Source organism: Mobula hypostoma, chromosome 15, assembly GCF_963921235.1.
Source record: "Mobula hypostoma chromosome 15, sMobHyp1.1, whole genome shotgun sequence".
Classification (NCBI taxonomy): Eukaryota; Metazoa; Chordata; class Chondrichthyes; order Myliobatiformes; family Myliobatidae; genus Mobula; species Mobula hypostoma.
Genome location: NC_086111.1, coordinates 53,176,506 through 53,200,542, shown reverse-complemented (window position 1 = coordinate 53,200,542; position 24,037 = coordinate 53,176,506). Strand labels below are relative to the sequence as shown.

The following is a 24,037-nucleotide window of genomic DNA, read 5'->3' as shown; positions in this document are numbered from 1 at the left end:
GTGGGATCTGAGGGAGACGGGATTGCAGAGTATTGGTGGGGGAAGGGGAGACGGGAGTCACAATAGCAGCACATAAAGACCCGGCCTGGAGTTCAAGGCTGGAATCTTGAGAGCTGGGATCAGAGGCGGGAGGGGGGAGGGTTGGGGTGTCAGTGGAGAGGGGAGGGTTGGGGTGAGAGGAAGATGGAGCCTCTGAGGGCCCAGGAGCTGACGGTGGGATCTGAGGGAGACGGGGTTGCAGAGTGGTGGTGGGGGAAGGGGAGACGGGAGTCACAATAGCAGCACATAAAGACCCGGCCTGGAGTTCAAGGCTGGATTCGCAGTTGGTGGTTGCGCAATCGCTTTGAATGTCTCCATGGTCGTTGCTGGAGTCCGGGTTTCATTTAAATACTCACTACAAAGGACAGATGGAGCAGCTCTTTAAAGAAATGCTATAAGTAACAGCTTGGAGTAGATGAAGTTATTTTACCTCACTAAATCTCAGAAGTTACTTATTTGGTAGTCTACAAGCATTCTACGCTGAATTGAACAAACATCATTTCCAATGAAACAATCAACCAACATCCATCAGTAAAAAGTTACAGTAATAACATACTGCCATCCTCAGACTTAAATGTCGATTCAAATCAAGGTACTTGAAAAGCTGCCAAGCTGACACTCAAGTTGCTCCAATACTTGCACAGTGTCATCCCTAATACTAATCTCTTTCCTTCCATTCATTTTCTCCAGTGACCTCACTTACAATATACAGAAATTCAATACTGTTGTACAACACAGCCGAGTCCATACAAAGGGTCATGGGTATACATACTTAAATGTGGAACAATTTACTTGAAATAATCAATCATTTGCTTTTACCATTAAGATTGCTTGAGGTAACTATCACAGCAAGTGTCAAAGTGTGATGTGATAGTGCATTTAAAACAGATACTTTCTCATTATGTCTGAACTATTTGGAAAAAAAATCTATTTTTTTTTGGTTTGGAAAAGCCTTCTGATGAGAGCAAAAACCAGAAGAAAATAGAAGCAGCAGTCAGCCACTTAGTCCAAAATAGATGCAGGTCTGACGAACGTCACAATTGGGAGATAACTTCAATAAAAACTCTCACTTTTTCCCCAAGCGCCAAACAAATATCAATTTCATACAGCTATGGTACAGCCTACCGCACACAGCATACCTGATAATTGCAACCTTATCAAGTTTCCTAGCAGGTAAGAATTTATCTCATGTGAAGCAAACAATTTTCTTCAATCTTTGTTTATCTACTGAATTTTGACTTTCTATTGAGGAACTAATAACTGATATATTTCCAATTTAAAATGTAAAAAAAATGATATCCACACCCCTCTCCTCTATTCATTCGTTCTTTCCACTGCTTAATTTGTTTGTCAAATCCTGTTCTATGAATTTCAACCATTGGTTTGATATACTAATTTAAAATAATGAAGCGGTTCAACACACCATTATAAGAGTAATATTCATATCATCATAAAGCGCCCTTCACAACTTCCACTAAATTAATAATTTATTCCCAGCAATATATTAAGACCATAGACCATAAGACAGAGGAGCAGAGTTAGGCCAATCAGTTCATCAGGTCTGCTCTGTCACTGCATCTTGGCTGATTTACTATCCCTCTCAACCCTATTCTCCTGTCTTCTCCCCATAACTTTCAGCACCCTTACTAACCAAGAGCCTATCAATCTCCACTTTAAACATATCCAATGACTGGCCTCCACAGCCATTTGTGCCAATGAATTCCACAGATTTACCACCTTCTTCCTAAAGAAATTTCTGCTCATGTCTGTTCTAATGATACAATCCTCTATTCTGAGGCTGTGTCCTCTTGTACTACACTCCCCCAAGATAGGAAACATCCACTCCATGTCCAATTTTGCAGGGGCATAGTGGCCAATTGCTACCTTCATTTCATGATTGTATGCTCAAAGTTTGCATACATATTAATCATGACAACTTAAATCAGTTGAAACTGGTATCACTATAGATCAAGAGTTCTCAGTAATACATTCAAGGGAAACTATTGATACAAAATAATTATATAATTTCTGTGTTCTAAAATTTTGCTTTATAGCATATGAATAGTTAATATTGAAAATGTTATAAATTTGAACCATGAGACTAAGCTTGGTGCCTTTCTTTCCAACCCCAAACAAGGAGAAACCATCTGACAGGAGTCAGGCAGTAAAATCATTCATGTTATCTCAAATCAATATTTGAGCTAAACTCGTTGCATTAGGGCACAGTTCTACAATCACAAGTTACCTTCAGATCCTTAGCAATGTGTACATGGGATGGCTGGCCCAACATTCTCCCCCCCAAAATGTCAATGCACTGTGGTAATTATTGGCAATTTTCTCCTACTTAATCCAGGAGGTGGGGCATGTGACAGTAGATGAATGCCAAACAAACTAGAAGAAAGCAAATCAGAACTTTCCGGGGAAAAAAAATCATGGGATGAACATAGAACATAGAATAGTACAGCACAGTACAGGCCCTTCGGCCCACAATGTTGTGCTGACCCTCAAACCCTGCCTCCCATATAAGCCCCCACCTTAGATTCCTCCATATACCTGTCCAGTAGTCTCTTAAACTTCACTAGTGTATCTGCCTCCACCACTGACTCAGGCAGTGCATTCCACGCACCAACCACTCTCTGAGTAAAAAACCTTCCTCTAATATCCCCCTTGAACTTCCCACCCCTTACCTTAAAGCCATGTCCTCTTGTATTGAGCAGTGGTGCCCTGGGGAAGAGGTGCTGGCTATCCACTCTATCTATTCCTCTTATTATCTTGTACACCTCTATCATGTCTCCTCTCATCCTCCTTCTCTCCAAAGAGTAAAGCCCTAGCTCCCTTAATCTCTGATCATAATGCATACTTTATAAACCAGGCAGCATCCTGGTAAATATCCTCTGTAACCTTTCCAATGCTTCCACATCATTCCTATAGTGAGGTGACACAATACTCCAAGTGTGGCCTAACCAGAGTTTTATAGAGCTGCATCATTACATCGCGACTCTTAAACTCTATCCCTCGACTTATGAAAGCTAACACCCCATAAGCTTTCTTAACTACCCTATCCACCTGTGAGGCAACTTTCAGGGATCTGTGGACATGTACCCCGAGATCCCTCTGCTCCTCCACACTACCAAGTATCCTGCCATTTACTTTGTACTCTGCCTTGGAGTTTGTCCTTCCAAAGTGTACTACCTCACACTTCTCCGGGTTGAACTCCATCTGCCACTTTTCAGCCCACAGTGGGATGGGATCCACAGTGACTTAATAACTTGGATACAAAATTGGCTTGGTCATAGAAGACAGAGGTAGAGAAAAAAGGGGTCTTTCTCTGCTTGGATCTCTGCTGGTTCAAAAGGAGGGATGCTGAGAACTGTGTTGCTTGCGATGTACAGTACTGTGCAAAAGTCTTAGGCACATATATACACTGTAGCTAGGGTGCCTAAGACTTTTGCACAGTACTGTAGTAAGTTTATGTATTGCACTGAAAATTATAGGTGGTTTTAATAGCAAATTTACATATGACATGGAATTTGGTGGAATTGTAGTTAGCGAAGTTTGACAAATGTTGCAGCAGTTGAAAATTTGGGCAGAGAAACAGAGAAGCAGTAGATAGAGTTCAATCGAGACAAGTGTAAGTTTTTGCATTTTGGGAGATCAAATGCAAGAGGAAAATACTCAGTAAATGGCAGAATCTTTAGAGAGCATTGATCTATAGCAGAGAACTTGAGATGCAAGTTCATAACTTCTTGAAATGGCAACACAAGTAGATAAGGTGGTTAATGTGTACAAATGGTTTGCCTTCATCTGTCAGGGCATTGAGTATACAAGTCAGGAAGCCATGTTGCAGTTGCAAAAACTTCAGTTAGGCCGTTTTAGGGTATTGTGTGCAACTCTGGTCCGTGAGACATAGGAGCAGTACCAGATCGTTCAGCCCATTGAGTCTGTATCACCAGTCCATTATGGCTGATTTATTATCCCTCTCAACCATTCTCCTGCCATCTCTCTGTACCCTTTGACATCCTTACTAATCAAGAATGTATCAAACTCTGTTTTAAACATACCCAGTCAGTTGGCCTTCATAGCCATCTGCAGAAATGAATACCACAAATTCATCACCCAGTGGCTAAAGAAACTCCCCCTCATCTCTGTTCTAAAGAGACATCCTTCTATTCTAAGGCTGTGCCCTCCGGTCCTAGACTTCCCTCTGCAGAAAATATTCTCTTCATGGCCACTCTATCTAGTCCTTTCAGTACTTAATAGGTTTCAATGATGGTCACATCAAGAAACAAGGCTTTGGACAGGGTGCAGACAAGGTTTATCAGGATGCTGTCTGAGAGATGAGCTATAAGGTGAGGTTGGACAAACTTGAATTATTTTCTCTGGAGCTTCAGAGGCTGAGGGGGCAACAAGGAGTCTTTGTCTCAAGGTAGAAAGGTCAAATACTATGGGACATGGGTTTAAAGTGACGGCAGGATAGTTAAGGAGAGCTATTTTTTGACACAGAATATGGTAGGGGCCTGGAACACACCGTCAGGGAGGTGGTAGAGGCAGCTACAAAAGTGATATTTAAGAGTCATTTAAATAGACACATGAAAAGGCATAGGATAGAGCAATGCAGGCAAAGATAAGGTGGGCCAAAGGGCCTGTTTCTGTACTCTGCTGAGGTATATCCCATATTCTTAGTCAGTGAAAAAAGAAAGCAAACAGAAGCAAAAACCACTATGGTTGGAGAATGTGCCAGCCGCAGCTGATGCAAGTGCTACACTTAAAATATGAGATATAAATATAAAACTTAAAATACTCTGCACTTCCAAAAATAAATCATATCATTGTGCTTTTGCTCCCTTTCATCTTGAAAATCAAATTTCACTGTATACTGTCAAACAGATGCTTTGTCAAATTCTCTGGTAACACAATGCAGAGTAGTCATCTGGTGTTTATATCTCAATGACAGACGACATATAATGTGTACATGAATTGCAAACATGAGATATTAGACATTTGTTCCTGAGTGACACACTATTATGTTCAACCTCTTCAATTTCTCCTCTAAACTTGATCCAAACCTGCCAATATTATTTTTTTAAACAAAAGATTACATCCTCAGTTCTCCCACATTTCCTTTCTAATAGGCCTTAGGGAACCAATGATCCTGGTTAAATTCTGACCTCATGTGCTAACTGTGTGGTGTTCTGCTGTTCTACCTAAGAGAACGGACATTGCCTCTGCCTGCTCCAGTTTCCTCCCACATCTCAAAAGAGGTGTGGATTGGTTGGTTATTTGTCACTGTAAATTGCCCCTCTTGTTTAGGTCAGTGGTAGATTCTGGGGAAAATTATCAGTGTTTGGGGAGAAGTTTTTTTTTAAAGTTCAATGTCAACTTATTATCAAACTACATACAGCGGTATGCAAAAGTTTGGGCACCCCTGGTCAAAATTTCTGTTATTGTGAATAGCTAAGCAAGTAAAAGATGAACTCATTTCCAAAAGGCATAAAGTTAAAGACGACACATTTCTTTAATATTTTAAGCAAGAAAACATTTTTTTATTTCCATCTTTTACAGTTTCAAAATAACAAAAAAGGAAAAGGGCCTGAAGCAAAAGTTTGGGCACCCTGCACGGCAGTACTTGTTGTTTAAAAAAGGATCGAAAAGTAATCCGGGATATTATAGGCCGGTAAGTTTAACGTCGGTAGTAGGTAAGTTATTGGAGGGAGTACTAAGAGACAGAATCTACAAGCATTTGGATAGACAGGGACTTATTAGGGAGAGTCAACATGGCTTTGTGCATGGTAGGTCATGTTTGACCAATCTATTGGAGTTTTTCAAGGAGGTTACCAGGAAAGTGGATGAAGGGAAGGCAGTGGATATTGTCTACATGAACTTCAGTAAGGCCTTTGACAAGGTCCCGCATGGGAGGTTAGTGAGGAAAATTCAGTCGCTAGGTATACATGGAGAGGTGGTAGATTGGGTTAGACATTGGCTCAATGGAAGAAGCCAAAGAGTGGTAGTAGAAAATTGCTTCTCTGAGTGGAGGCCTGTGACTAGTGGTGTGCCACAGGGATCATTGCTGGGTCCATTGTTATTTGTCATCTATATCAATGATCTGGATGATAATGTGGTAAATTGGATCAGCAAATTTGCTGATGATACAAAGATTGGAGGTGTAGTAGACAGTGAGGAAGGTTTTCAAAGCTTGCAGAGGGACTTGGACCAGCTGGAAAAATGGGTTGAAAAATGGCAGATGGAGTTTAATACAGACAAGTGTGAGGTATTGTACATTGGAAGGACAAACCAAGGTAGAACATACAGAGTTAATGGTAAGGCATTGAGGAGTGCAGTAGAACAGAGGGATCTGGGAATACAGATACAAAATTCCCTAAAAGTGGCGTCACAGGTAGATAGGGTTGTAAAGAGAGCTTTTGGTACATTGGCCTTTATTAATCAAAGTATTGAGTATAAGAGCTGGAATGTTATGATGAGGTTGTATAAGGCATTGGTGAGGCCGAATCTGGAGTATTGTGTTCAGTTTTGGTCACCAAATTACAGGAAGGATATAAATAAGGTTGAAAGAGTGCAGAGAAGGTTTACAAGGATGTTGCCGGAACTTGAGAAACTCAGTTACAGAGAAAGGTTGAATAGGTTAGGACTTTATTCCCTGCAGCGTAGAAGAATGAGGGGAGATTTGATAGAGGTATATAAAATTATGATGGGTATAGACAGAGTGAATGCAAGCATGCTTTTTCCACTGAGGCAAGGGGAGAAAAAAACCAGAGGACATGGGTTTAGGGTGAGGGGGCAAAAGTTTAAAGGGAACATTAGGGGGGGCTTCTTCACACAGAGAGTGGTGGGAGTATGGAATGAGCTGCCAGACGAGGTGGTAAATGCGGGTTCTTTTTTAACATTTAAGAATAAATTGGACAGATACATGGATGGGAGGTGTATGGAGGGATATGGTCCATGTGCAGGTCAGTGGGACTAGGCAGAAAATGGTTCGGCACAGCCAAGAAGGGCCAAAGGGCCTGTTTCTGTGCTGTAGTGTTTCTATGGTTTCTACTTAGTAACACCCCCTTTGGCAAGTATCACAGCTTGTAAACACTTTTTGTAGCCAGCTAAGAGTCTTTCAATTCTTGTTTGGGGGATTTTCGCCCATTCTTCCTTGCAAAAGGCTTCCAGTTCTGTGAGATTTTTGGTCCGTTTTGCATGTACTGCTCTTTTGAAGTCTATCCACAGATTTTCGATGATGTTTAGATTAGGGGACTGTGAGGGCCATGGCAAAACCTTCAGCTTGTGCCTCTTGAGGTAGTCCATTATGGATTTTGAGGTGTATTTAGATACATTATCCTGTTGTAGAAGCCATCCTCTTTTCATCTTCAGCTTTTTTTTTACGGACGGTGTGATGTTTGCTTCCAGAATTTGCTGGTATTTAATTGAATTCATTCTTCCCTCTACCAGTAAATGTTCCCTGTGTCACTGGCAGCAATACAAGCCCAAAGCAAAATCGATCCACCCCCATGCTTAACAGTTGGAGAGGGGTTCTTTTCATGAAATTCTGCACCCTTTTTTCTCCAAACATGCCTTTGCTCATTGCAGCCAAAAAGTTCTATTTTAATTTCATCAGTCCACAGGACTTGTTTCCAAATGCATAAGGCTTGATTAGATGTTCCTTTGAACCTTTTGAATAGAACTTCTGAATAACACTTGTGAATCTGATGTCTTACAAAATTAACAAATTCATTGACACAGACTGCTATGAGGTTGAGACTTCTGGCAAAATGTTGAAATCTGCCAAGCAAGCCACATCACAGTCAAAGGAAAGTTTGCAAAAGAAATAGAAAAGCTATTTGCGTTAGCATTTAGCTATTAGCATTGAGACTGCCAACAAAATACTCAACAAGGAATATATATATGTATGTGTGTGTGTGTGTGTGTGTGTGTGTGTGTGTGTGTGTGTGTGTGTGCCTGTGTGTGTGTGTATAAATAGTTTCAATATGTGATCAAATAAATTGTTGTGTTCTTTCATAATCAAATGTCCTGTATACATACACCCTTGGAGGTCGACTGGGTGGGGGGGGAGAGATATGGGGTTGCGGGGGGCAGGGGTGGTGGTGCTACCTCCCTGAAGTGAGTTTTTGCAGGGTGAGATGTCTGTTAATATTATCTTTACACTGAAATTACATTTAATAACAAACCTAAAAGAAAATCGTTCAAGCCACAAGCTGCTAATCTTACCATCATGAACATCAATAGGTCTCAAGTCTAAAATGGTTACAAACAGAAATTTCTTCCTGTTCTCATTAACACTCACTGAACATTTCACCCTGCTAACCCCAGAAATCTTTGTAATCAACACTTAAGTGCATAGTATGTACAAAAAAATGTCTCATGCAGAGTACAAAGTGTAAAGTCACAACACTTCCATTGTAAGTGGTGCCAATTTTTCAATCCTTAATTGATGTTGGTTGCAAAAATTGTTTCGTGATTTCAAAATTATGGCCCAACTCCCCCAAAGAAACATAGCTTCAAAATTCAAAATGCAATTTATACGGTTATGTAATCCTTCCCCCAATAAAAGTTGTCCTTTGGAGCCATTTATCATCATTATTCAAACTGAATAGCAGAGTAAACAAACCTTGTTCCCAGTATATGGAGATTAGTTATTTTTAATCATCTGTCAATCTGAAAAATTCTCTGCTTCTTATACCTTCAATGCTACTTGAAATATTTAAACAAAATTTTGTTTTAATGGAACTAACAGCGACAGTTTAGCATGTTAGTTTAACAGAAGTCTACAGATGCCTTGAATGTTTACAGTTCTTTTGTCAGTTAATGTAACCCATTTAGAAACAGGAGATAAAGCATGTTTTATGGTTTGATATGGCTTTAATTCCATAAGTATTACTGGCTCTACTCATCAAATGAACATGAGCCAAACTGTAAAATGTACAGCATTCCATTAAGTAAGGGTTTTGTAAAAAGAACCAGACTGCAAACTTTCATCCATAACCAGCCCAGTTTTTAAATAAGTTATTATCCACTTCTATCTGATCTGTATTGAAAACGTCATTGAGCAGCAGAGCAATGGACATGCAGCCTCAGGCAATTGATCCAACTATGTTAATGATTTTGTGAGTGGCAGTAAGGTACATCCAGCTCTCCGGCAAAGCAAAGTTTGTTCTTTTACTGCAAACTAGAGAATGTACTGTTTACTAGAGGCTAAGGCCTGGATTTTGTGGTAGGAATGCCATGTTCAAAGCAAGTTTACTGTGAAATAGAAAACAACCTTGGTCCTTCAAAACAGAGATCGATATATTTCTGAATATTTGAGAAGTCTGAGGATAAGGCGAGAAAATGATGTTTGGGACAAAACATTCACTACTATCAGGTGAGTAGTGAAGAACAATTCAGGGAACAAACGGCCCACCCCGTTCCTAATTCTTATGTTCTACATCTGTTAAGCTGAGAATCCTGATGGTGATGTCATGATATTTCACAGCCAGCACTGCTTGGGGGTCTGCTCATCTGCAATCAAGAGAAATCACTTGAACTAACTTGCATACAAAATACCATAGAAAGTGTACACATCAAAATACGTGGTCTGAGTTTTCAAAATGGTGCACTATGCCATAATTACTGCTTACTAAATTATCTGCCTACCAAATTATTTGACCTAAAAAAAACTAACAATCTGTGTACAGATCACTTGAGTTAAGTAGGATGTTCTCCTAATGGGTTGTCCATCAGTGGGTCTTGAGTGGCCGTATAAGTGATCTGGAATCCACATATTCTGGTGCAGTGTGGGCAAAGAGCAAGTGCTGGCTATGGTTAGTGGTTGAGTTTTTTGGTCTCTCCTTTCACAGCTACGGCTTGTTCTCTGTGGCACAGCAGAGGTCATTCTCATGTAGCACAGATCCCTCCTGAACAGATTTCTTCCAGGTTTATCTACTGAGTGCAATGTCTTTGCAGTTTTTAGATACAATGTTGAATTTCTTCAGGTTAATTTTGATGTTATCTTTGAAACGTTTCCAGGAGCTCGCTGACCTTCCTTCATATGGCAGTAAAGGATCTATTTGGGAAGATGCTGTTCATGTTGGCTTCCTCCAACTGATCCTCAAAATCTTCTATAAGCATCTTTGTCAGTATTGTTCTAGGGCTTTCAGGTGCCTATTGTACAATGACAGCTCTGTAGACTAAAAGTTTTGTTTGGACCCATGGGTCACTGTCTTCAAAGTCTCTTTTCCTTAATCTTGTGTAGGTTTCACAAGTACAACTCAGTAACTGGTTAATCTCCAAGTCAATGTCTACTTTTGAGGAAAGAATGCTACTAAGGTTGGGAAAGTGACCTACATTTTCAGGGGCAATATTGTTGACTTTTAGGGAGGACTGGATAAGTGGCTGGTTGGGCAGTAGCTGATATAGGATTTGTGTCTTTTTGATATTCAGAACAAAATCCAGGGCCCTAAATACCTTGCAAAGGCATTCAGGATACGTTGTTGGTCTTTTTCAGAGTGTGTTGCAATGACATTGTCATCCGTATACTGAAACTCCATGATAGTGTTAGTGCTGACCTTGTTCTTGGTCTTGAACCGATTGAGATTTAAAAGTCCGTCGTCCATTCCATACACGATTAGGATTCCCTGTGGCAGGTCTTGGCAAGGAGGTGAAGGATGGCAGATAGGGTGGGTGCAGTGATCCAGCCCTGTTTGACTCCTGTCCTGACAGTGAAGGGTTCTGATTCAGTGCCACTATTGCTGAGTACTGTGGCTGACATGCCATAATGCAGTAGTGTCAGTATTCATAAGTATTTGTCAAGGCAGCCATGTCTTGTTAGTATATGCCATAGAGTTTGGTGGTCTACTGTATCAAATGCCTTTGTCAAATCTATGAAAGCCATGTACAAGAGTTGCCTTTATTTACAGAATTTTTTCCAGCAGAGATCCCTCAAGGAAGGTGGACTAGCACTCCTGCACCACATACACGCTCTGCTCCTGAACATCTGGGAAAGGTATAAATGTCCTCAGAGCTCAGAGTGCTCTAATAGTGACCATATTCATGAAGGGAGATAAGGCAGATTGTGACATTTACAGAGGCATTTCCCTCCCGTCAACAATAGGCTCAGTGCTTGCATGTATCCTTGGATACAAAAATCCTCCCCCACCTTTCATTCTTCAGTCCTGACGAAAGGTTCCGGCCTGAAATGTCGACTCATCATTTCTAATTGATGCTGCCAGACCTGCGGAGTTCATCCAGCGTACTGAAAGTGTTGCTTTGATCATAGCATCTGCAGATTATTTTGTGTTTGCATGTATCATTGTCAACTGATTCCTTCCTCTGTCTGAAGAGTCTCTCCTTGAATTGCAGTGTGCTTTCCACCCATCGAGAGGTACCACAGACATGATCTTCACAGCATGCTAATCACAGGAAAAATGAAGTGAACAAAGGCAATCCTTGTACTTAGATTTCACAAAGGCATTCATCTTCATATATGAAGCAACAAATCTGCTGGATGAAAAGTGGACCCAGCAGCATCCACAGGAGGAAAAGAAACTGTCAATGATCTGTATATATGGCTCCATAATATCACTGCTCCAGAACAGAAAGGACCTTCTTTAAACTTTAACATGATACTTCAAGTTCTACCTGAATCATACGTGTATCACCCAACTATTATTGATTGTTCAGTATCACGCTTCGTCATCTAATCTAATCTGATCTTGTATTTGCTTCCAAGATCATTGTCAGAATTCTTTGATGAGATTTGCTGGTCTGACATTATGATGGCACCAAGGATCTGGACAAATTGACGCTTGACAGCAGCAGACTGCCGGATCTTTTTTGGGAGTTTGCCTCATGGATGGGGAAAAGGTTCCATTGCTCCAGTACAAACTCAATTTCTGGATCATAGCAGGAAAAGGCATCTATCAATCTAAATCCAAAGGAAAACATTGCAATTTATGTGTAGAGAATTGATTTTTCTACAAAGTGGTTCATATGTTCATCAAACAATTAATTACATTAAAATGTGGTTACTCAAAACTATGCAAACTGCCAATCTCTGGTAACCAGCATTGTAATAAATGGGTCAACACAGAGCAAAAAACGAGAGAATGTACACTTCAGTGATGAGGAAATGATGAATGAAGGGCAGTGGTGTAGGAACTGCTGAGGCAAGAGAGTTCAAAATTCAAAGTAAAATGTATTATCCGAGTACATACATGTCACCACGTACAACCTTGAGATTCTTTTACAGCAGACATACCTAGCAAATCTTTAAAACAGTAACTGGAAACAAGATCAATCGACAACACTGTAGATATAAATAAATAGCAATAAATAACAAGATAAAAGAGTCCTTAAGTGAGTGTAGTTATCCCCTTTGTTCGAGAGCCTGATGATGGAAGGGTAGTAATTGTTCTGGAACCTGGTGGTGAGAGGGACAGCAGCAGCCAGGAAGAGGAGGGGCTGACAGAGAGAGGTAGTGTCAAGAGCAGCTAGACCAAGGCTTGATTACCAGTTAAGTTTGATCTACAAAAATTTGCCAAGTCCCGCCCCAACCAATAAACATTTTCTTTTAAAACAAGAAGTCTAATGTGATAGCCAATATTCATCTGAAAACATGTCAAAATTCAGAAGTCACTTAAGGCCTACAAAGCAAGGCTTCCTATCTTTCATAAGTTTTGAAAAGGACATCACGATAGCATAGAGGACAGCAATGTAGCATAACGATAAGTATAACGCCTTACAGCACCAGCTGTAAGATCAGCGTTCAATTCCCACCACTGTTGGTAAGGAACCTGCACATTCTGCTTACGATCGCATGGGTTTCCACCAGGTGCTCCAGTTTCTTCCACCTTCCAAAGATGTACGAGTTAAGAGTTAGACTGCTGTGGGCAAGTGATATTGGTGCTGGAAACATGGCAAAACTTATAGGCTGCCCCAGTACATTTCGGGCTGTGTTGGTAGTTGATATTAATGATCCATTTCACTGTATGTTTCAATGGAGATGAGACAAATAAGCTAATATTTATCATTCTTTATCTTCTCATGGGTAATTCTAAGTAAGATGTAGCTGGATTCCCTTTTCTGGGATTCCCATTCATTCAATACTAGGTGAATTTCAAATTTGGATTTGGAACTTGCTTACCCATAGAGTACAGAGTGTCAGGGCATAAAGCTGTTATTTTGGCTACAGGCCTGTGATCAGTGATTTTCCACCAGGATTGGTGTTGGAACCTCTGCTGGCTATGATATATATGAATGACTTGGATGAAAATGGACACAGGTAGATTAGTAAGCTTGTGATGATAGTGACTTGTGAAGTAGTGAACAGTTTAAAGGACCATCAAACCATATAGTAAGATATATATCAGTTACAGATACGGGCACAGAAGTGACAGATGGTGTTTGACCTAGGCAAGTGGGAGTTGTTGCATATTGGGAGGCCAAATAAAAGGAGAAGGTATACAGTTAACAGTAAGTGCTTTAATAGTACTGAAGTACAGAGAAATCTTGGGATCCAAGAACATATCACTGAAACTGGCTACACAATTGGATAAGGTGGTAAAGAAGAGAAATGGCATGCTTGTCTTCAGTAGTTGCGATGTTGAAATTGAGTAAGGAAGTTGTGCTGCAGCTATATAAAACTTTGATCAGAAGCACTTTGCATACAGTTCTAGTTCCTCATTATAGGAAGGATGTGGCGACTATGGAGAGGGTGCAGAAGAGGTTACTGAATTACTAATTGCATTAGAAGGTATGACCAAAAAGGAGAGATTGGACAAACTTGGATTGTTATCCCTGGAGCATAAAAGGCTGATAAGAAACTTGATAGAGGTTTTATTTTTAAATTATGAGACTCATAGATAAGCTGGACAGTCAAAATCTTTTCTCTAAGGTAGAAATATCAACTAACAGAGGATATGTTTTAAGGTGGGGGGGTCAATATAAGGGGCAACTATTTTTTATGCAAAGAGTGATAGGTGCATAGAGTGGATTACCACGGGTAGTTTTGGAAGCAGGCAGTTTGGTGGAATTTAAGAATCATTCTAATAGTTACGTAAGTATGAAAGGATTGGAAGAATATAGATGATACACATTAAGAGGACATTTAATATAAACTGGCATCAAGATCGACACAACATCATGGGTCAGATGGCCTATCGAGTGCTGCACCATTTCTAAGTTCTATGCTTAAGTGGCAAATCAATTATTTTGGATAAAGATATGGTGAAGCAAATGGAACAGTGGGCAGATTCATCATATCCTGTCCCTGACACACATTTGATGAAGCACTCTCTCTGAAGGAGGTATTCTTTTTGAGAAGGTTTACAAATCTCAATCTGTTTATGCACTTCCAGCTACCCTCAAAATAAAGAAGGTATCTATAGAAAAAACTTGTTAGTGATCAGGGTTATCCACTGCAGTATTTAAACAGAAGAAGATTATGATTGACAAACAAGATTAGAGTTAGTTGAGGGAAGAACAAGATTTCTGATACTTAAAACCACATCTCATTGACTTTTGCATTTGGCTGGGATATTTCCAATGGCAGAGGAAGGATAACAAATGCTTTTATCGTCATAACAGCAATTTAAAGAATTTGCTATGATATTTTTACAGCTCAGCCTCCAAGTACAGCAACATAAAAATCTCACTTCACAGCAACGGGCTGACAATTTTGGATATTCTAATCTAAAGCAATATTTGCAACAAGCTGCATACTTGAGTGAAATGGGTAACATTGCAGGATGAACGATTGCACTTACTGAACAACTTTAACAACCTCAAGATATCTATCCTAAAGCATTTCACAGACTATCAATATATTTTAAACAGCAGCACACAAGTTCCCATAAAGAGAAATAAGGTAATAATAAATATCTGTATTTGATACTAGTGTGCTTATAACCAGTGAATGACTGGTCTGGCTCCTATCAACTGCTGTTGCAGGTTTAAGATGAAACATGTGCTTTAGGGATGCCCAATTCTAAAAGAGAAAGCTTTAACAGAAATGAAATGAACTAAACCACTGTTGATTTATAACCATTGTCTAGCCTTGAGAAAACACTGAGCAAAAGTCTCAAATAATGTCAAATCGTTCAATTAGTATATTTATTTGATATTAAACAATACAGAAAAAATAGTATGGTATTTCAAATTAGATCTTGAAACAACAAGAAACCAAAATGAGGAACATAAGCCACGGTCAGTTCTATGACCAGAACGGTTGAAGAGGCAGAGTGAAGCAGAACCAATTTGCAGTGTACTGAATACAGGTGTCCCCCGCTTTTCGAACGTTCGCTTTACGAAAACTCACTGTTACGAAAGACCTACATTAGTACCCTGTTCTTGCTTTCAGAAGGTGTTTTCACTGTTACGAAAAAAAATCAGCGAGCGATAAAAGGCAGCATGCACCCCGAGCAGCTGCTCTCCCCGGATTCGGAACTGCATTCTCGCCAGCATTGCTTAATCACGTGCCTGTGAGCAGCCGTTTGCAAGATGAGTTCTATGGTATCGAAAAAGCCTAAAAGAGCTCGTAAGGGTGTTACGCTTAGTATAAAACTAGTAATAATTAAGCATTTCGATTGTGGTGAACGAAGCAAGGACAAAGTGAGTTTGGCTTGTGGAAGCTGATGAACATGATGTTGAAGAGGTTTTGGCATCCCATGACCAACATCTGATAGATGAAGAGCTGATGCAATTAGAAGAAAAAAGGATAACAATCGAAACCGAAGGCAGTAGCAAACTGAACATGAAGCAACAGCGTGAGATTTTTGCTGCAATGATAAAGTACGACTTTAATTTTGAAAGGGCATGTAGGTTTAGGGGATATTTGCAAGATGGTTTGAGTCCTTACAAAGAACTCTGTGATAGAAAAATGCACGAGGCTCAGCAGTCAAGCAAGCCGTCCACATCAACCACAGCAGACGACGAACCTCAACCTTCAACATCGAGGCGGGCAGAGATAGAAGATCACCTGCCTGCCCTAATGGAAACAGACGATGACAAGATGACACCCCAGTGTCCCACCACCCCAAAACCCAGGCCACGGACAGATACCGATCCGTGGAGAATGCAGCAGTAGCCGGGAGGCACACAGCACATCTTTAAGAAAAAAGCCGAAATAAACATGCTAATTAATTAGGTGCCGCCCAACACGTAATTGTCAGCCCAGATCAGAGACAACGCAATCGGAAATCGGCACTGATCTGGGCCGACAATTACGTGCTGGGCGGCACCTAATTAATTAGCACGTTTGTTTCGGCTTTTTTCTTAAAGATGTGCTGTGCACCTCCCAGCAACCGCTGCACCCCTGCATGCTTCGCGGATCGGTATCGGTTGGTGGCCCGGAGGGTGGGGGCCGCTGCACCACCCAAACCTGCGACGACTCAGACTAACACACCATCATCAGTGTGCTCGGCGCTGAACCAATTCCGGTAAGTGATACTACATTGTACATACATTATTTCTACTTTATATAGGCTGTGTATTTTTACGTGTTATTTGGTATGATTTGGCAGCTTCATAGCTTAAAGGTTACTGGAGCGCGCTTGTGCCATGTTTTTGCCAACAGCGCTTGCGTGAGATTTTCTGCCGACGGCACTTGCGTGAGATTTTCGCTACGGAAAACAGTGCAGTGATGATTGTGAAAAAGTATTTCTACTTTATATAGGCTGTGTATTTATCATATCATTCCTGCTTTTACTATATGTTACTGTGGTTTTAGGTTTTATGTGTTATTTGGCATGATTTGGTAGGTTATTTTTGGGTCTGTGAACGCTCACAAAATTTTCCCATATAAATAAATGGTAATCACTTCTTCGCTTTATGACATTTCAGCTTACGAACCGTTTCATAGGAACGCCCTACCTTCGGATGGCAGGGGAAACCTGTAACCCAGCTCAGGTGTGTTCAATTTTGATGATTTGTACTGATCAATATTACAATGGCTTGAAATCCCTGCTCCTTGGAACTCAGCAACATTGTCAGCTATAGTGGAAGTACCTTATTGATGCAGTTCTTTTCTTCAGCAAAGGATTCAATAGAGTAGATGCACAGTCTTTTGGAAGGAGAAAATGTAGAGGACAGAGTCTTAAATTTCGAGTCAAGCCCAGCCAAGCAAGCAATTCAGCTCCATGAAAGGGCTATGCTTACCTTCAATCAGGCCTCTTCTATTAGCTGAAATTAAATTTGTCATGAAAATGCATTTTAAGACTAAGAATAAGGTTGCAGGAACATATCATCTGATGAAATCCTGATGTCATTTTCTAGCCATTTCCATTCTGACACACGACAGAAAATGCAGTTGGGATCACAGCAACAGTTTCTTTCCCACATCAGAATAACGAAGTTCTTTTGCTAACATATACACTCAAGTTCAAAAGGTGAACTCATTTTTCTACTGTGCATAATGAAGTTTTTCATCATTATCCTGCATCAATAGCAAAAATAATTTTAACAAATCGCTCCTGATGTGATCACACTTATCAGCTCATTCAAATTCAGAAATGGTTTATTCATGCACAGATTGCTTTCTTGCCAGGAAGAACAAATATTTAGAGTAAAGCCCCTCAGCAATTGATTACTTCCAGTGAATTTTGGGGGAAATAATTTACTGTCAAGCAGCACTAAAACCAGAGAAAACTACTGACAGAAATTGAGGAAGAGAGCACCAATAATCCAACATGCAAATAGAGCCAGTGACCATGGGTAAATAACTCCTTAATGGCTTAATGTCTGCTAATTAATTTCCATAAATTACAGTATATATTTCTGTATGTCAAAAGAACTTAATTAAAACTATACAACAGAATATTTTAATAGATTTAAATTGATAAAAAAAGATGTCAAGGTTTCATAGTAGTATGATATTTGTTTTGCAACTAAATAAGAATGCTAGGTGAGAGAGATGTTTTGCTCCACTTCCATCATAGTGAATAGCTATGAAGATCTCCAAGTTCAAGACAACTGTTCTTTATTTATTTTACAACTGTTGAAATTTTGAGAGAAATCTACCATAGCTTATATTTTGAAGTGAGGAGAGAGGGAAGAATCCATTACAACTTACTTTTTCTATCACATTTAGTATTATCAGTTACTGGGTTCTCATTTTCTGCACACAGAAGAGCACAATGTTAATGCTACAGGCAAATGAAAGCATGTTTTTGGCACAGCTATTTTAATAAAAAAGGATAAGCTACTTCCTCATCCACTTCTCCCGTCCCAACTGCTGTATAACATTCTACTTTACATCTCTATTCAGCAAGTTACTGATCCAAGCAAGTTACTTTCATTCTTGACCACTCCATTGCTTCTGATGTAAACTGAACTGTTATGCATCTGACCTACCTTCAAAATGGCATATCCCTTTTCTCATACCACATATTTTCATTCAAAATTTTCACAATATTAATTTCATATGGCTTCATTATTATACCCTCATATCAGAGGAGGGTCTTTTGATATCCTCCATACCTGTGCAGCAGTATAATTGAAAGAAACTCCCTTGTCCAATGGTGTCTTATTTCTGGTTTATCATATATCCAAAACTGTCATAACTTCTCTACTTTCCAGTAACACTTAATATTTTAAGTTTCTGTCTAAACTGAATATACGACATCCTACAAACTCTTTCTCCTCCCTGCATTCTCCTATTCCAACAGATAGTACGTGATTCTCTAAATCTCACTCTCTCAGGGCAGAAACAGAATCAACTCCTGCCAAAGCAAGGACCTGGACCTACTGTAAATTGCCTATCACCTCAATAGGTCCACAGTGAATTCAATCTCACTGGCTCTCCAGTCAACCTTGGGTCACCTGAACAATAGTAACACCTACGTCAGGCTACTGTTTATTGAATATAGATCAGTGTTCAACACCATCAAACCCTCAGTGCCGATCAACAACCTCCAAAACCTGGGCCTCTGTACCTCTCTCTGCAAACAGAATATTGACTTCCTGATGGGAAACCGCAGTCAGTGCAGATCTGAAATAACATCTCCTTCTCATTGACATTCAACATGGGTACACCTCAAGGAAGCGTGCTTAGCCCGCTACTCTACTCTCTACACCCATTCCTGTGTTGCTAGACACAGCTCAAAGGACATCTATAAGTTTGCCAGTGACATGACTAGTGCTGGCAGAATTTCAGATAGTGATGAGGAGGTCCAGGTCTGAGATAGATCAGCTAATTGAGTGGTGTTGCAACAAAGACCTGGTACTCAACATCACTAAGATTGTGAACTTTAGGAAGAGAAAATCGCAGGAGCTCACACCAATCCTCATCGAAGGATCAGCAATGGAAAGGTTAGACTGTTTTTAGCTCCTGGGTGTCAACATCTCTGAAGATCTATTCTGGGCCCAACATACTGATGCAATTATAAAGAGGGCATGACAAGTGGCTATATTTTATTAGGATTTTGAGGAGACTATCACAAATTTCTACAGATGTACCATGGAGAGCGTTCTAACTGGTTGCATCCTTGCCTGTTATGCAGAGGACACTGCACAGGATCAGAAAAAGCTGCAGAAAGTTGCAAACTCAGTCAGCTCCATCATGGGCGCTAGCCTCTCCAGCATCGAGGATATCTTCAAAAGGTGATGACTCAAGAAGGCTGCAGCCATCATTAAAGAAACCCATCACCCAGGACATGCCCTCTTCCCTTTGCTTCCATCAAGGCGAAGTTACTGGAGCCTGAAGAGACACACTCAACATTTTAGGAACAGCTTCTTAGCCCCACCATCAAATTTCTGAATGGACAATGAACCCATGTACACTACCTCACAATTTTTTTCTTTTTTGCTCATGTTTGTTTAACTATGTAACTCACACACACATTTATATTCTTATTGTAATTTGTTTCTTTTATTATTATGTATAGCACCATACAGATGCCGCAAAGCAGCATATTTCAAAGCATACAGAGAGGAGGTGCAGCAGTTAACGGACTGGTGCAGAGCCAACAACCTGTCTCTGAATGTGAACAAAACAAAAGAGATGGTTGTTGACTTCAGGAGGACACGGAGCGACCACTCTCCGCTGAACATTGACAACTCCTATGTAGAGATCGTTAAGAGCACCAAAGTTCTTGGTGCTCACCTGGTGGAGCATCTCACCTGGTCCCTCAACACCAGCTCCATAGCAAAGAAAGCCCAGCAGCATTTCTACTTTCTGCGAAAGCTGAGAGAAGTCTATCTCCCACCCTCCATCCTCACCACATTCTACAGAGGTTGTATTGAGAGCACCCTGAGCAGCTGCATCACTGCCTGGTTCGGAAATTGCACGATCTCAGATCGCAAGACCCTGCAGTGGATAGTGAGGTCAGCTGAGAAGATCATCGGGGTCTCTCTTCCCGCCATTAAAGACATTTACACCACACACTGCATCCGTAAAGCAAACAGCATTATGAAGGACCCCATGCACCCCTCATACAAACTCTTCTCCCTCCTGCCATCTGGCAAAAGGCATTGAAGCATTCGGGCTCTCACAACCAGACTACATAACAGTTTCTTCCCCCAAGCCATCAGACTCCTCAATACCCAGAGCCCGGACTGACACCAACCTACTGCCCTCCACTGTGCCTATTGTCTTGTTTATTATTTATTGTAATGCCTGCACTGTTTTGTGCATTTTATGCAGTCCTGGGTAGGTCTGTAGTCTAGTGTAGTTTTTGTGTTGTTTTTACGTAGTTCAGTGTAGTTGTTGTATTGTTTCATGTAACACCATGGTCCTGAAAAATGTTGTCTTCGTTTTTACAGTGTACTGTACCAGCAGTTATGGTCGAAATGACAATAAAAAGTGACTTGACTTGACATGCCAGTGATATTAAACCTGATTCTGAAGTACATAAAATGAAGTACTTTGAAATAAAGTGACCAATCAAAAGAAGTTCAATGACTATTTGAACAAAAGGATCCCACAACAGCAACCAGACATTTTACTGGTTTTTATGTTGTAGTTAACACTGACAACCTAACTCACTTAAATTGTACTGGCCTCTTTCTCACTAGTCAGTTGTATCAACCCGTAATAGCTTCCTTTCATCTTTTATGACACAAACAGGTATTAAAAACATTGTGCGCCAGGTACAATTATCATCAGATTTACAGTCGGAGAGATACAGGCCCTTCATCTACAACTGCTGTGTACATACATCTATTGATGCTTCTGGACACATCTTCAGTGATGTTCCTGGAATCATTGGGTGTTTCGGGTCTTTCAACATCATACAACCTCCTCCAGGTGACCCAGCCGGGGCAGATCAGACCCCAGCTTGTGTCCAGGTGGCTAGCTACTTATGACTCCATGGCTCCCCTCTTTTGAGCCACAGCCATCTTGAGGCCCTCTCTGCCGCATCGGTGGTACTGCGGATGGCTCTCCTCTTCCTCTCTCCCTCGATGCCCAAGATGCTGAAGGCTCTAACTAAAGAACGGGCTACGAATCCCCTACAACCAACCATACTGGGAGACACCTCGCTCTCCATCCAGCCTGCTGACAGTTGCTGACCAGTCCTGTGTACTTGGAGAGCTTCCTTTCAAAGGCCTCCTCCAAGCTATCTTCCCATGGGACTGTCAGCTCCAGCAGCACCACTTGCTTAGTAGACTCAGACACTAGGACAATGTCTGGTCACAGGGTGGTGGCTGTGATATGGTTGGGGAACTTCAGCTGCCCTTCGAGGTCCACCAACAGCTGCCAGTCCCTTGCAGAGGTCAGAATGCCTGCAGATGTTCTTTTGGCAGGTATTGGCTGCTCCCCAGCTCTGACAAAGGCAATGGTCTGCTTGGAGGGTCGGGAGCGCTTTGCCCACTCAACTCCTGCACTGACGGCTTCAGCGATGGTCTTCAGGACCTGATCATGCCTCCACCTGTACTGTCCCTCACCAAGTGCCCTTGCACAGCCGCTGAGGAAAGTATATGCTAAATTGTAGACATAACAATACTGATCACATTTAAAAAATAATTTATGGACCTTACAATGGAGTGGCTTGATGAAATGTTCTACAATGAAGACATTTAAGTTCTTTTTTGGCTGGGAAAAGTAAATCTGGTATTTAGAAGTGTAGCTTCCTGCCTTGCTTCAAAAGTACCCTGGCTGACCCTCTGAATTTCACAGAAGAGGTATAAATAAACGTCAGTTTAACATTCATCCAAAGAGTACCAATTGTGACAATGCAGCATCTCAAGTCCCCAAGGCGACATGGGGACTCCCACAATCCAAAGACAGACGGGTTAGTAGGTTAACTGATCACAGGTTGTAATTGGCTGCTCAGGCTTGTTGGACCAGAAGGGACTGTTACTGTGGTGTATCTCTAAATAAATATTTAAAGTCTAAGAGATGCTCTCCCCACGTTGGCACTGAGTTAGGTAAAGGTTGCAGAATTCTGATCAATCGCAATCATTTCCTTATTCCTGTGATTGATAATTTTAGGAAGCATTCTAAATATACCGAAACAACAAAATAGGAGATCCAATCTAAGTACAAATAAAAACTAGTAAGTTAGACATGTAAAAGAAAAATGCCTGAGGGCCTGGGTTCCTGCTTTCACAAGTGCAAGACATTACCGAATATCAAGCATAAGTCACATCAAGTTTGTACTAGTAGTTCAAAAATAATATTGCCTGCAGCAATCCACCCAGTACTTTGGTCATGTCCCCGGGTTAGAGATTGTTGCCAAGTCTCCACCTATTTTGTCTATTTGTGAAGGGCTTTCAAATTGAGTTCATTTCCTTAAGTGCTCAAGCACAAGCTGGCACAGTTAAATCTCTTACATATTAAAAAAATATTTACTAAGAAACTTATAAGCATATACCCATAAAACCAGCAAATGGTCCCCCCTGATAATTTTTCCTTAATTTTCAGTGATTTAAAAACAAGTCATCTACAGCAGAACCAGGCATTTACCTGAGCTGCATGTACAAGGTTATCATTTAAAAACTTAGATGAATATTTTTAATGCAAAGAAAATTGTTAACTGCATCTGTTAGACTGACTGATTACTCCGTTCATGAAAGTTTTTATTTAGCAATTATGCAATGCATTTCAGCAGAAACCAAACACCACTATTCTGACCAAATTTTCCAATTACAAAAAGGAAACCCTACCAAAATACTCAATATCTGAACACTATATTAGATCTCAAAATATTTCATGCAATACTGTAATTGATTTTATTTTCAGGGCAAATAATAAAAAAAATGGTGAACTATCAAGGGGATCAAATACTGCCAAACTCAAAAGTAGTTTTTATAACGCACCCAAATAGACTATAGTTTGTAATGAACATCTGCTCTAAATCTCAGTGGCATAGAGAGGAAATGCCATCTGCCTGGCTCAGCTAGATACAACACAGAAGAAAACATACACAGATAATGCCTCTCGTTACACAGCAGCAGTCAACCATGTTTCTGTTTCACAATCTATTGTGAAGTTTATACCACGTGAAGTAAACTTTTGCCTTCCCTCCACTGGAGCTCACTCAGACCTCCATGTTCAGAGCTTCAAATGGCAGTATGAGAGGAGCATAATGTTCGGCAAACTGCTTCACCGTGTTCACAAGAAGAGCTTCTAGCAATTGAATATAAAACGATACAGCTGGGTAGAGCATCAAATACTAAGCCCACAACCAAGTTGCCAAGGAATTTCTATATCAACAACTTCCACACATCTTACTCATGACAAACAGCTACGTTTTATTCTTTTCCAGGATTAGGGCATCATCATTAACTATTTCTTGCCCTTTCCCAATTGCTCTCAAGTACCTCCCTAAACCAGTCCGTCTATCTGTTAAAGGCACACCAATGGAAAGAGAGCTTCAAGGATTTAGAACAAGATGCCTTTTGGGAAGTGTACAGTTTTGAAGGGGTATTTGCAGATGGTGATATTGCCATTTACATGATACATGAAACATGATTCTGGTAGTAGAGGACATAGGTTTAGGAGACATTGTCAAACTCAGGTTTTTCTGGCAAATTTTGTGGATGGCATAAGCCACAGAGGAGCAAG

General features: G+C 40.6%; 1 protein-coding gene and 1 long non-coding RNA gene across 4 annotated transcripts in view; one reads left to right on the top strand and one right to left on the bottom strand.

Annotated features, from left to right (window-relative positions):
• The window catches only part of LOC134356860 (ERC protein 2), an 878,083-nt gene that overhangs the window by 557,813 nt on the left and 296,233 nt on the right, over positions 1-24,037 (bottom strand). The gene's annotated exons all lie outside the window — the stretch shown is intronic.
• LOC134357102 (uncharacterized) lies at positions 9,092-20,019 on the top strand. Its single transcript, XR_010020506.1, has 3 exons — positions 9,092-9,421; positions 16,876-16,941; positions 19,917-20,019. It is a non-coding gene; the product is annotated as an uncharacterized LOC134357102 (long non-coding RNA).